Source organism: Arachis hypogaea, chromosome 6 (assembly GCF_003086295.3).
Source record: "Arachis hypogaea cultivar Tifrunner chromosome 6, arahy.Tifrunner.gnm2.J5K5, whole genome shotgun sequence".
Taxonomy (NCBI): domain Eukaryota; kingdom Viridiplantae; phylum Streptophyta; class Magnoliopsida; order Fabales; family Fabaceae; genus Arachis; species Arachis hypogaea.
Window position 1 is genome coordinate 38,593,275 of NC_092041.1, and position 14,001 is coordinate 38,607,275.

The window sequence follows — 14,001 nt, forward strand, 5'->3', positions numbered from 1 at the left end:
TAATGGCCTTGCATTCCCCTTTTGGATTCTCTTCTGTATTGCTTGGAAGAGTACTAGGAGGGAGTTCAGTAACTTTCTTACTCAGCTGACCCACTTGTGCCTCCATGTTTCTAATGGAGGACCTTGTTTCAGTCATGAAACTTTGAGTGGTTTTGATTAAGTGTTATTGATTCTCCTAGTTAAGTATGATGATTCTTGAACATAGCTACTTTATGAGTCTTGGCTGTGGCCCAAAGCACTCTGTCTTCCAGTATTACCACCGGATACATATATGCCACAGACACATACTTGGGTGAACCTTTTCAAATTGTGACTCAGCTTTGCTAAAGTCCCCAATTAGAGGTGTCCAGGGTTCTTAAGCACACTCTTTTTGCCTTGGATCATAACTTTATTATTATTATTATTATTATTATTATTATTATTATTATTATTATTATTATTATTATTATTATTATTATTATTTTCATTTTTTTTCTCTTCTCTCTTTTTTTCATTTTTTTTTTGTATTCATTGCTTTTTCTTGCTTCAAGAATCAATTTGATGATTTTTCAGATCCTCAATAACATTTCTCCTTTTCCATCATTCTTTCAAGAGCCAACAATTTTAACATTCTTAAAACAACAAATTCAAAAGACATATGCACTGTTCAAGCATTCATTCAAAAAAGAAAAAGTATTGTCACCACATCAAACTAATTCAACTAGTTTCAAAGATGAATTCGAAATCCTGTACTTCTTGTTCTTTTGTGATTAAAGCATTTTTCATTTAAGAGAGGTGATGGATTCATAGGACATTCATAGCTTTCAGACATGAACCTTAAATTTTTATTAAACATGAATTAAGAACAAGACTCAAAAATAGATATAAGATAAGACTATTATTAATAGAAAACAAAAATTTAAATAGACTCCTAATGATAGAGGTTATCACAGAGTTAGGACTCAACAACCTTGATTTTGAGAAGTGGATGCTCCCTCAACTTGTGGGGTATTTGACCCTTCAAGGGAGAGCTTTTGGCACTTCAACTCCTGTAGCTCACGCCCCTGCTTCTCTTGTTCCTTCAGCAATTTGTAGAGCATGCAGTTTTGATTCTGCTGTTCTTCCTTAATTTGTTCCATAGCTTCTTGCAGCTTGGCAACAGATGCTTCTAGACGAGTCCAGTAGTCAATTTCAGGAAGTTCAGGGAGGAACTCCTACGCCCTCCTTTTGATAGAGTTATCTTGCATTTGTCCTTCCATTGACCTCTTGGTTATTGGGTGCTCAATTGGAATGAATTCATCTACTCCCATCCTCACCCCAGCATCTTTACATAGCAAAGAGATTAAGCTTGGGTAAGCCAGTTTGGCTTCAGTGGAGTTCTTGTTTGCAATTGTGTAAATCTCACAAGCAATCAGATGATGGATCTCCACTTCTTTTTCCAGTATAATACAATGAATCATCACTGCTCTCTTGATAGTAACCTCAGAACGGTTACTAGTGGGCAAGATAGAACGCCCTATGAAGTCCAACCAGCCTCTTGCAACTGGTTTGAGATCTCCCCATTGGTCATCCACTTGGTTCCAGGGAGGCATATGTCCTCTAGAACTTGATCCAACCCCTTATCTACTCTCACCATTCTCCTATTAAAGGATTCAGGATCATCCTGTAGTTGAGGTAATTTAAAGACCTCTCTTATTTTGTCCAGAGGGAAGTAAATAATTCTCCCTCTGACCATGGTTCTGTAGGTATGAAAAGTGGTTCCAGTCATTCTCTACTTATCTGTCAGCCACAGATTTGAGTAGAATTCCTGAACCATATTTCTCCCAACCTTTGTCTCAGGGTTGGTTAGAACTTCCCATCCTTTGTTTCAAATTTTCTCTTGGATCTCCGGATATTCATCTTCTTTCAGATCAAATTTAACTTCCGGGATCACTGACCTTAGACCCATTATTTTGTGGTAATGGTCTGCATGTTCTTTGGTTAAGAACTTCTCTTGACTCCAAAGGTCTTTTGGAGCATTCTCTTTCTTGCCTCTTGAATTGGTTTGTTTTCCTTTGGGGGCCATGATCTTGATGAGCCTTAACTTAGTGATCACGGAAAAACACACCAAACTTAGAGGTTTGCTTGTCCTCAAGCAAAAGAAAGGATAGAGGAGAGAGAGGAAGAGAGCAAATTCGAATGGTGGGGAAGAGGGGTGTGGCCGAACATATATTTATAAGGAAGGGAGAGAGAGTTCGAAAATTTTGAAGGAGATTTGAGAAGATATGGAAAGAAATTGAGAGATATTTGAGTTTTTTGAAGAAGATTTGGAAAGGATTTGAAAGAGATTTGAAGAATGATTGTAATTTTGAAAATTTGAAGGTGAATGATGAAAGTTTGAAATGTGTTTATGTAGAAAATTATGGATCAAAACAGGAAAGTTTGAAAAAATTTGAAGTGGAAAGCAAAATCTCTGTCTCCCACCTTTCTGGCGTTAAACGCCCAGAATGGTATCCATTCTGGCGTTTAACGCCCAAATGTTGGCCAATTTGGGCGTTTAACGCCCAGCCAGGTACCCTGGCTGGCGTTAAATGCCAGAAACCCCTTTATCACTGGGTGTTTTGCTAAACGCCCAAGATGCTGCACACCTGGCGTTAAACGCCCAGAATGGTGCCCATTCTGGCGTTTAACGCCCAAAGTACCCCTTACTGGCGTTTTTTCGCCAGCAAGCTCTTTTTCTCTGCTTTTTTCACTGAATCCTTCTCTAACACTGTGAATTCCTTCAACTTGGATGATTGCCCTTTGAGAATATGTATCAAACTTTGATTAAACAAAACAGATAACCTGCTAATGACTGGGTTGCCTCCCAGCAAGCGCTTCTTTATTGTCTTTAGCTGGACCTTCACTGAGAATCATTCAAGCCTCAGTTTTGAGCATTCTTGCTCAAAGTTGCTTTCAAGATAATGCTTGATCCTCTATCCATTAACAATGAACTTTTTGTCAGAATCAGTATCCTGAAGCTCAACATATCCATATGGTGACACTCCTGTAATCACATACGGAACCCTCCACCGGGATTTAAGTTTTCCTGGGAACAGTCTGAGCCTAGAGTTGAAGAGCATAACTTTTTGTCCTGGCTCAAAGACTCTGGATGACAACTTCTTGTCATGCCATTTCTTTGCTTTTTTCTTATAAATTTTTGCATTTTCAAAGGCACTGAGTCTAAATTCATCTAGCTCATTTAGCTGGAGTAATCTTTTTTCACCAGCTAACTTAGCATCCAAGTTTAGAAATCTGGTTGCCCAGTAGGCTTTATGTTCCAGTTCCACGGGCAGATGACAGGCCTTGCCATACACAAGTTGGTATGGAGAGGTTCCTATTGGAGTCTTGAATGCTGTTCTGTATGTCCACAGAGCATCATCCAAGCTCTTTGCCCAATCCTTTCTACGGACAATTACAGTCCGTTCTAGGATTCTTTTTAGCTCTCTGTTAGAGACCTCAGCTTGCCCATTTGTCTGTGGATGATATAGGGTTGCCACTTTGTGGCTAATTCCATATCGGACCATAGCAGAGTACAGCTGTTTATTGCAGAAATGAGTACCCCCATCACTGATTAGGACTCTGGGAACACCAAATCTACTGAAGATGTGTTTCTGGAGGAATTTTAGCACGGTCTTAGTATCATTAGTGGGTGTATCAATTGCTTCTACCCACTTAGATACATAGTCCACTGCCACCAGAATGTAAGTGTTTGAGTATGATGGTGGGAACGGACCCATGAAGTCAATCCCCCATACATCAAACAATTCAATCTCTAAGATCCCTTGTTGAGGCATGGCATATCCATGAGGCAAGTTACCAGCTCTTTGGCAACTGTCACAGTTACGCACAAACTCTCGGGCATCTCTATAGAGAGTAGGCCAGTAGAAGCCACATTGGAGGACCTTAGTGGCTGTTTGCTCACTTCCAAAATGTCCCCCATACTATGATCCATGGCAGTGCCATAGGATCCTTTGTGCTTCCTCTCTGGGTACACATCTGTGGATCATTCCGTCTGCACATCTCTTAAAGAGATATGGCTCATCCCATAGGTAGTACTTGGCATCTGAAATTAATTTCTTTCTTTGCACCCTGCTGTACTCCTAGGGTATGAACCTCACAGCTTTATAATTTGCAATATCTGCAAACCATGGAGCTTCCTGAATGGCAAAGAGTTGCTCATCTGGGAAAGTCTCAGAGATCTCAGTAGAAGGGAGGGACGCCCCAACTACTGGTTCTATTCGGGACAGATGATCAGCTACTTGGTTCTCTGTCCCATTTCTGCCTCTTATTTCTATATCAAACTCTTGCAGAAGCAACACCCATCTTATGAGCCTGGGTTTTGAATCCTGCTTTGTGAGTAAGTACTTAAGAACAGCATGGTCAGTGTACACAATCACCTCTGATCCTGCTAGATAGGATCTAAACTTGTCAATGGCATAGACCACTGCAAGTAACTCTTTTTCTGTGGTTGTGTAATTCTTCTGTGCATCATTTAGAACACGGCTGGCATAATAAATGACATGCAGAAGCTTGTTATGCCTCTGTCCCAACACTGCACTAATTGCATGGTCACTGGCATCACACATTAGTTCGAATGGCAATGTCCAGTCTGGTGCAGAGATGACTGGTGCTATGACCAGCTTAGCTTTCAGGGTCTCAAATGCCTGCAGACACTGTGTGTCAAACACAAATGGTGTGTCAGCAGCTAGCAGGTTGCTCAGAGGTTTTGCAATTTTCAAAAAATCCTTTATAAACCTTTTGTAGAATCCTGCATGCCCCAGAAAGCTTCTGATTGCCTTAACATTGGCAGGTGGTGGTAATTTTCAATTACCTCTACCTTTGCCTTATCCACCTCTATTCCCTTGCTTAAAATTTTATGCCCAAGGACAATTTCTTCAGTCACCATAAAGTGACATTTCTCCCAGTTTAAAACCAGGTTAGTCTCTTGGCACCTTTTCAGGACAAGTGCTAGGTGGTTAAGACAGGAGCTGAATGAGTCTCCATATACTGAGAAGTCATCCATGAAGACTTTCAGAAATTTCTCCACCATATCAGAGAAGATGGATAGCATGCATCTCTGAAAAGTTGCAGGAGCATTACACAGGCCAAAAGGCATTCTCCTGTAGGCAAACACGCCAGAAGGGCAAGTGAATGCTGTTTTCTCTTGGTCTTGAGGATCTACTGCAATTTGGTTGTAACCTGAATAGCCATCCAAAAAGCAGTAATAATCATGACCAGCTAGTCTTTCTAGCATTTGGTCTATGAATGGTAAAGGAAAATGATCCTTTCTGGTGGCTGTATTGAGCCTTCTGTAGTCAATACACATACGCCACCCTGTAACTGTTCTTGTAGGAACCAGTTCATTTTTTTCATTATGAACCACTGTCATGCCTCCCTTCTTGGGGACAACTTGGACAGGGCTCACCCAGGGGCTATCAGAAATAGGATAAATAATCCCAGCCTCTAGTAATTTAGTGACCTCTTTCTGCACCACCTCCTTCATGGCCGGATTTAGCCGCTTTTGTGGTTGAACCACTTGTTTGGCATTATCCTCCAATAGGATCTTGTGCATGCATCTTGCTAGGCTAATGCCCTTAAGATCACTTATGGACCACCCAAGAGTTGTCTTGTGTGTCCTTAGCACTTGAATCAGTGCTTCCTCTTCCTATGGATTTAAAGCAGAGCTTATGATCACTGGAAAAGTGTCACCTTCTCCCAGAAATGCATACTTCAGGGATGGTGGTAGTGGTTTGAGCTCAGGTTTGGGAGGCTTATCCTCTTCCTGAGGAATTTTCAAAAATTCTTTTGTTTCTTCTGGTTCTTCCTGATCAAGCTGAACATCCTTGAAGATGTCCTCTAGCTCTGATTCTAGACTTTCAGTCATATTGATCTCTTCCACCAAAGAGTCAATAATGTCAGCGCTCATGCAGTCATTTGGTGTGTCTGGATGCTGCATAGCTTTTACAGCATTCAACTTGAACTCATCCTCATTGACTCTCAGGGTTACTTCCCCTTTTTGTATGTCAATAAGAGTTCATCGAGTTGCTAGGAAAGGTCTTCCTAGAATGAGAGTTGCACTCTTGTGCTCCTCCATTTCCAGCACTACAAAGTCAGTTGGAAAGGCGAATGGCCCAACCTTGACAATCATGTCCTCAATTATGCCTGATGGATATTTAATGGAGCCATCAGCAAGTTGGAGACATATCCGGGTTGGTTTGACTTCTTCAGTCAACCCAAGCTTTCTGATAGTGGATGCAGGTATTAGATTGATACTTCCTCCAAAGTCACACAGGACTGTCTTGGTGCAAGCACCTTCTAATGTGCATGGTATCACAAAGCTTCCTGGATCTTGAAGCTTTTCTGGTAAGCTTTTCAGAGTGACTGCTGATGAGCGGATAATTTATACGCTTTTTGGCATTGTTTTTAGGTAGTTTTTAGTAAGTTCAAAGCTACTTTTAGGGATATTTTCATTAGTTTTTATGTTAAATTCACATTTCTGGACTTTACTATGAGTTTGTGTGTTTTTCTGTGATTTCAAGTAATTTCTGGCTGAAATTGAGGGACTTGAGCAAAACTCTGATAAGGAGGCTGACAAAGGATTGCTGATGCTGTTGGAATCTGACCTCCCTACACTCAAAATGGATTTTCTGGAGCTACAGAACTCCAAATGGCGCGTTCTCAACGGCGTTGGAAAGTAGACATCCAGAGCTTTCCAGAAATATATAATAGTCCATTTTTATTCGGGAATTGACGACGTAAAGTGGCACTCAACGCCAAGAACATGCTGCTGTCTGGAGTCAAATGCCAGAAACACGTCACAACCCGGAGTTGAACGCCAGAAACACGCTATAACTCGGCGTTCAACTCCAATAAAAGCCTCAACTCGTGGATAGATCAAGCTCAGCCCAAACATACACCAAGTGGGCCCCGGAAGTAGATTTATGCATCAATTACTTACTCATGTAAACCCTAGTAGCTAGTCTAGTATAAATAGGATAATTTACTATTGTATTAGACATCTTTGGATCACTTTAGATCTGAGGAACATCTTGGGACGATTAGTTCTTAGATCATAGGGGCTGGCCATTCGGCCATGCCTGGACCTTTCACTTATGTATTTTCAACGGTGGAGTTTCTACACACCATAGATTAAGGATGTGGAGCTCTGCTGTACCTCAAGTTTCAATACAATTACTATTATTTTCTATTCAATTCTCTTTTATTCTTATTCCAAGATATACGTTGCGCTTCAACTTGATGAATGTGATGATCCGTGACACTCATCATTATTCTCACCTAGGAACGCGCGTGACTGACAACCACTTCCGTTCTACTTTAGGCCGGGCGCATATCTCTTAGATTCCCCAACATAATCTTCGTGGTATAAGCTAGATAGATGGCGGCATTCATGGCGATCCGGAAAGTCTAACCTTGTCTGTGGTATTCCAAGTAGGATTCCGGGAATCCGGAAAGTCTAACCTTGTCTGTGGTATTCCGAGTAGGATTCCGGTATTGAATGACTGTGACGACCTTCAAACTCCTGAAGGCTGGGCGTTAGTGACAAACGCAAAAGAATAAAGGGATTCTATTCCAACCTGATTGAGAACCGACAGATGATTAGCCGTGCTGTGACAGAGCATTTGGACCATTTTCACTGAGAGGATGGGATGTAGCCATCGACAAGGGTGATGCCTCCAGACAATTAGCCATGCAGTGACAGCGCATAGGACCATTTTCCCGAGAGGATGAAAAGTAGCCATTGACGACGGTGATGCCCTACATACAGCTTGCCATGGAAAGGAGTAAGAAGGATTGGATGAATGTAATAAGAAAGTAGAAATACAAGAGGAGCACAACATCTCCATAAGCCTACCTGAAATTCCCACTATTGATTTACATAAGTATTTCTATCCTATTTTATTTTCTGTTTATTATTAATTTTCGAACTTATTATAAAACATTTAATCTACCTAACTGAGATTTACAAGGTGACCATAACTTGCTTCATATCAACAATCTCTGTGGGATTGACCCTTACTCATGTAAGGTATTACTTGGATGACCCAGTACACTTGCTGGTTAAGTTGAATGGAGTTGTGTCCACACATAGCCAATAGCCATTAAATAAATCTCATGCAAATACAAAGAGGGTCACAATTTCGTCCACCAAGTTTTTGGCGCCGTTGCCGGGGATTGTTCGAGTATGGACAACTGACGGTTCATCTTGTTGCTCAGATTAGGTAATTTTCTTTTCAAAAATTTTTCAAAAATCTTTTTCAAAAATTTTTCTTTTATTTTTCGTTTTTCCAAAAATATTTTCGAAAAAAATTAATAAAAATCCAAAAAAATTCATAAAATCATAAAAATAAAAAAAATATTTTGTGTTTCTTGTTTGAGTCTTGAGTCAATTTTTAAGTTTGGTGTCAATTACATGATTTAAAAATTTTTCTTGCATTTTTCGAAAATTCCATGCATTCATAGTGTTCTTTATGATCTTCAAGTTGTTCTTGGTAAGTCTTCTTGTTTGATCTTGATGTTTTCTTGTTTTGTGTTGTTTGTTGTTTTTCATGTGCATTTTTCGTTTGTTAGAGTCCATGCATTAAAGATTTCTAAGTTTGGTGTCTTGCATGTTTTCTTTGCATCAAAAATTTTTCAAAAATATGTTCTTGATGTTCATCATGATCTTCAAAGTATTCTTGGTGTTCATCTTGACATTCATAGTGTTCTTGCATGCATCTTATGTTTTGATCCAAAATTTTCATGTTTTGGGTCATTTTTATGTTTTTCTCTCTTATCATCAAAAATTCAAAAATCAAAAAAATATATTTTCCTTTTTTCTCTCAAAATTTCGAAAATTTGAAGTTGACTTAGTCAAAAAATTTTCAAAATTAGTTGTTTCTTACAAGTCAAGTCAAATTTTCAATTTTAAAAATCTTATCTTTTTAAAATTTTTTCAAAAATCATATCTTTTTCATTTTTTATTATTTTCGAAAAATTTCAAAAATCCTTTTCAAAATATTTTCAAAATCTTTTTCTTATCTTTATATCAAATTTTCGAAATTACACTAATAATTAATGTGATTGATTCAAAAATTTGAAGTTTGTTACTTTCTTGTTAAGAAAGGTTCAATCTTTAAGTTCTAGAATCTTATCTTGAAGTTTCTTGTTAGTGAAGTAATTAATTTTAAATTTTAAAAAATTAAATCTTTTTCAACCATATCTTATCTTATCTTTTTATCATATCTTTTTCAAAATTTTATCTTTTTCAAAATTATTATCTTTTTCAAAAATTTGATTTCAAAATATCTTATCTAACTTCTTATCTTCTTATCTTTTCAAATTTGATTTTAATATCTTTTTCAACTAACTCTTTGACATTTTGTTTGTTTCTTATCTTTTTCAAAACCACCTAACTACTTTTCCCTCTCTAATTTTCGAAAATATCTCATCTCTTTTTCAAAAATTCCTTTTTGTTTTAAATTTTAATTTTAATTTTATCTTATCTCTAATTTTCGAAAATTACTAACCCCTTTTCAAAATTATTTTTGAAATTCTCCCTCTCTTTTCTTATTCTATTTAATTATTTATTTACTAACACTTCTCTTCACCTCTCTTCATCTGAAAATCCGAACACATTCTTCTTCACTCTTTCCCCCTTTCTTCTTCTACTAACATAAAGGAATCTCTATACTGTGACATAGAGGATTCCTCTTCTTTTCTTGTTTTCTTCTCTTTCATATGAACAGGAACAAGGAAAAAGACACTCTTGTTAAAATTGATCCCGAACCTGAAAGGACTCTGAAGAGGAAACTAAGAGAAGCTAAACTACAACAATCCAGAAATAACCTTTCAGAAATTTTCGAACAAGAGAAGGAGATGGCAGCCGAACCCAATAATGATAATGCAAGAAGGATGCTTGGAGACTTTACAAAACCAACGTCCAAATTTGATGGAAGAAGCATCTCTATTCCTGCCATTAGAGCAAACAATTTTGAGCTTAAGCCTCAACTAGTTGCTTTAATGCAACAGAACTGCAAGTTTTATGGACTTCCATCTGAAGATCCTTGCCAGTTTTTAACTGAGTTCTTACAGATTCGTGAGACTGTAAAGACGAATGGAGTAGATCCTGAAGTCTACAGGCTCATGCTTTTTCCTTTTGCTGTAAGAGACAGAGCTAGAATATGGTTGGACTCACAACCTAAAGATAGCCTGGACTCCTGGGATAAGCTGGTCACGGCTTTCTTGGATAAATTCTTTCCTCCTCAAAAGCTGAGCAAGCTTAGAGTGGATGTTCAAACCTTCAAGCAAAAAGATGGTGAATCCCTCTATGAAGCTTGGGAAAGATACAACCAGCTGACCAAAAGGTGTCCATCTGACATGTTTTCAGAATGGACCATATTAGATATATTCTATTATGGTCTATTTGAATTTTCGAAAATGTCATTGGACCATTCTGTAAATCATGTTGCTTGTATGCGAAGTTTGTATTCATAGGTTTTGATGAATGACAAACCAACAAACGACATGAAAAGACAAACCAACAAACAACTTGAATAAACAAGCATGAAGAGTTGAAAGCAAACACAACAACAACAAGAAACTCAAGTCCACAACATTTGAAGACAAGTATAGAGTCTTAGGACTTAGGTAACTTCTTGTTAAGAACCAATTGCTAAATCTCTCAACACACACTCACAAAATGTTTTGATGCACATCTTGCAATTCGATGCTAGCCAAAAGGTTTAAAAACTTGCTTTCAAAGGTACAAAAGCATAGGAATTGACTCCAACAAGCTTGAGATCAATCCTAAGCATTTTGAAGTGATTTTAAGCCATTCTTTGAGGTTTGCATCGATGCACACTCATCTTGCATCGATGCAAAGCATGCAACGACTTGTTGCATCGATGCAAAGATGTTTGCATCGATGCAACCTAGCTGAAAATTCAAATTTCAGCATCAAAGACACATTTGCATCGATGCAAAGTGTTATGCATCGATGCAAATAATTCAAAAACATAAAAAACGGCTAGTTTTGACATAAATGCTCCATCCCATTAATTTCCCAACGTTTCTAAGGTTTGGGGAATCTATAAATGGATGGATTGAAGCCTTATTTCATAAGTTTTGATTTTAGAAAACTATCTTGTTCATATTCTTTCATTCTACACATTTTTAAGTGATATAATACACAATTTGAGAGAGTAATATCAATTGGTTCAATAGTGCTAAACTTGTAATCACACACTCTTCTAGAGAGCACTCATTTCATCTCAACAATTCTTTGAGAATTGTTTTCTTGTACACCTTGTAAATTGGAGTGTGATCTCCAAGGTTGAGTCAAGAGTTATAAACACTATAGTCGGTGAGGATACCAAAGAGGTATACTAAGTACTCAAGGCAAATCTTAGAGAAGGTATCTCTAAGTGGAGTGGGTTAGTATACGAGTGGTGATCATATACCGTGAGGTGTTAGAAACTAAGGACTCGGATTGTAAAAGGTTTTGCGCGAGCACCTTGAAGCTTGGCAATAGTGGAACTTCTCAATTGCGATTGAGAAAGAAAGTGGACGTAGGACAAGGATTGTGCCGAACCACTCTAAATAGCGTTTGCTTCTCTCCAAACTCATCTCTTCAATAATATTGTCTTTTACTTTTGAGCAAATAAATTGTGATAAAAAAGTAGCTTCGTAAGTACTTAAGGAATGGCTTAAGTCCGATTGGTGAAAATCTTGATCAATTTATTTGAGTTGGTGTCTATTGGAAAGTAAAAGCTCCTTATAAATGCTTAGCAATTGAGTTAAGCTCTTGGAAAAATACTAGTACAATAACACTTTTGTATATTGTCTTTAAATTTCGCAAAAAGATTCATTGTTGTTGCATTACTCAATTCACCCCCCCTCTTGAGTAATTGTGCATAGGTTCTACAAGTGGCATCAGAGCTTAACCCTTTGAAAGACTTAACCGTTTAAGGGAAAAGGTCATGGCAAGCACAGGCTTTAACCACAACAACACTAGCGAAGGTAACTCAACCGCTAGACCTCCTCTTTTTAGCGGAACAAATTACTCTTATTGGAAAAATAAGATGAGAATTTGGATCCGTTCTCAAGATGTGAGAATTTGGAAAGTAATCGAGAATGGAAATCACATTCCAACAAAGACAACAAGCGCTAAAGAAGAAGGAGTCTCCGTCTTAAAGCAAGTACCGAAAGGAGAAGATGAATATAGTGACGATGATTGGAAGAAAGTGGCAATGAATGATAAAGCCATCAACTTCATTCATTGTGCACTTAACGAGCATGATTATATGAAGATCTCTACATGTGAAACCGCTAAAGAGATTTGGGATAAACTCCAAATCACTTACGAAGGAACCGACCACGTTAAAGAATCAAAGGTATTTATGTTGGTTCATGAATGGGAAAATTTTAAAATGAAAGATGAAGAGAGCATTGAAGAAGCTCTTGAAAGACTCTCCAAGATCTTCAACAATCTAAGCATGCTTGGTACAAAATACAATGATAAACAAATTGTGACCAAGGTGCTTACAAGCCTTACACCAAAATGGAACTCCAAAGTGAACGCCATTGTGGAAAGAAGGCTCTATGATCAACTTACATTTGATCAACTGCGAGGAAATCTTCTCACCTATGAAATGACTATGCTAAATAGACAAAAAGGTTAAGAAAGCAAGAAGAAAAGTCTCGCCCTTAAAACAACATCACTGCAAGAAGAGAGTGATGATAATGAAGAAGAAGGAGATGAAGAATTTGCACTCTTATTAAAAAGATTCAATAAGTTTGCAATGAAGAAAAACTTCAAGAGCAAAACAAAGGTACCAAAATGCTATGAGTGTGGAGAAGTTGGACACATCAAACCCAATTGTCCAAAACTTCAAAAGGAGGACAAAAACAAGAAATTTAAGAAGAAGGAGAAAGCATACATATCATGGGAGAACGAGGATGAATCCGACTCCGATGACAACGAGGTTGCAAATCTTTGCTTAATGGCAAGCGAAGAAAAGGTTAGTAATGACAACCCCACTTCTTTTAATTTACAAGATGAATATGATGCCTTACTTGAAGTGTACACAAAACTTACCCAAGATTATTCTCTCCTAAAGAAAAAGAATATGGAACTTTTAAAACAAAATGAGATGTTGAAAAACGAGAATATCAATCTTGGAAAAGATAAGTGTAGCACAAGTAGTGATCCATACAAATCTTGTAAAATGCATGAAAATGAAATTACAAATCTTAAGAACACTTTAGCTAAGTTCAATGAATCTTCAAAGAACTTAGATAAAATGTTGAAAAACCAAAAGCATGTTCATAATAAGGAAGGTTTGGGTTTTGAAAAAGGAAAATTTAAAAATGTTAAAACTCCTATTAGGCAACCGCAAGCCCAAAAGGTAAGCATGCCTAAAAGGAATGAAGCCTTTAAACATCCTCTTCAACATGCTTCATTTAGAAATTATAATCACAATGTATATAGATCAAAAGATGTTGCATTTAGGGAACAACCTAGGCAACCATTTAGAAACATGCATAAGATGCATAATCCAAATGTCATATGTCATTATTGTAATAAAGTAGGTCATATAGCACCCGTATGCTTTACTAGAATTAAACATATAAACTTTCGTAGTCAAGATATGAGATGGGCACCATATGGGCATTACGCTCATACTAACCATCAAGGACCCAAATTCACTTGGGTACCTAAATCCCAATTTTAATTATTTTGTAGGTACGTGTTGGAGCTAAGGATACAAATTGGTATGTTGATAGTGGATGCTCCAAACACATGACCGGCGATGAATCAAAGTTCACCGCAATAGAGCCTACAAACGGAGAAAACGTGATCTATGGAGACAACAACACCGGCAAAGTAATCGGCGTTGGAAAAGTTGGTAAAAATCCTTCCACTTCCATAGATAATGTTATACTTGTCAAAGGTCTCAAACATAATCTCATTAGTGTTAGCCAACTTTGTGATAAAGGAAA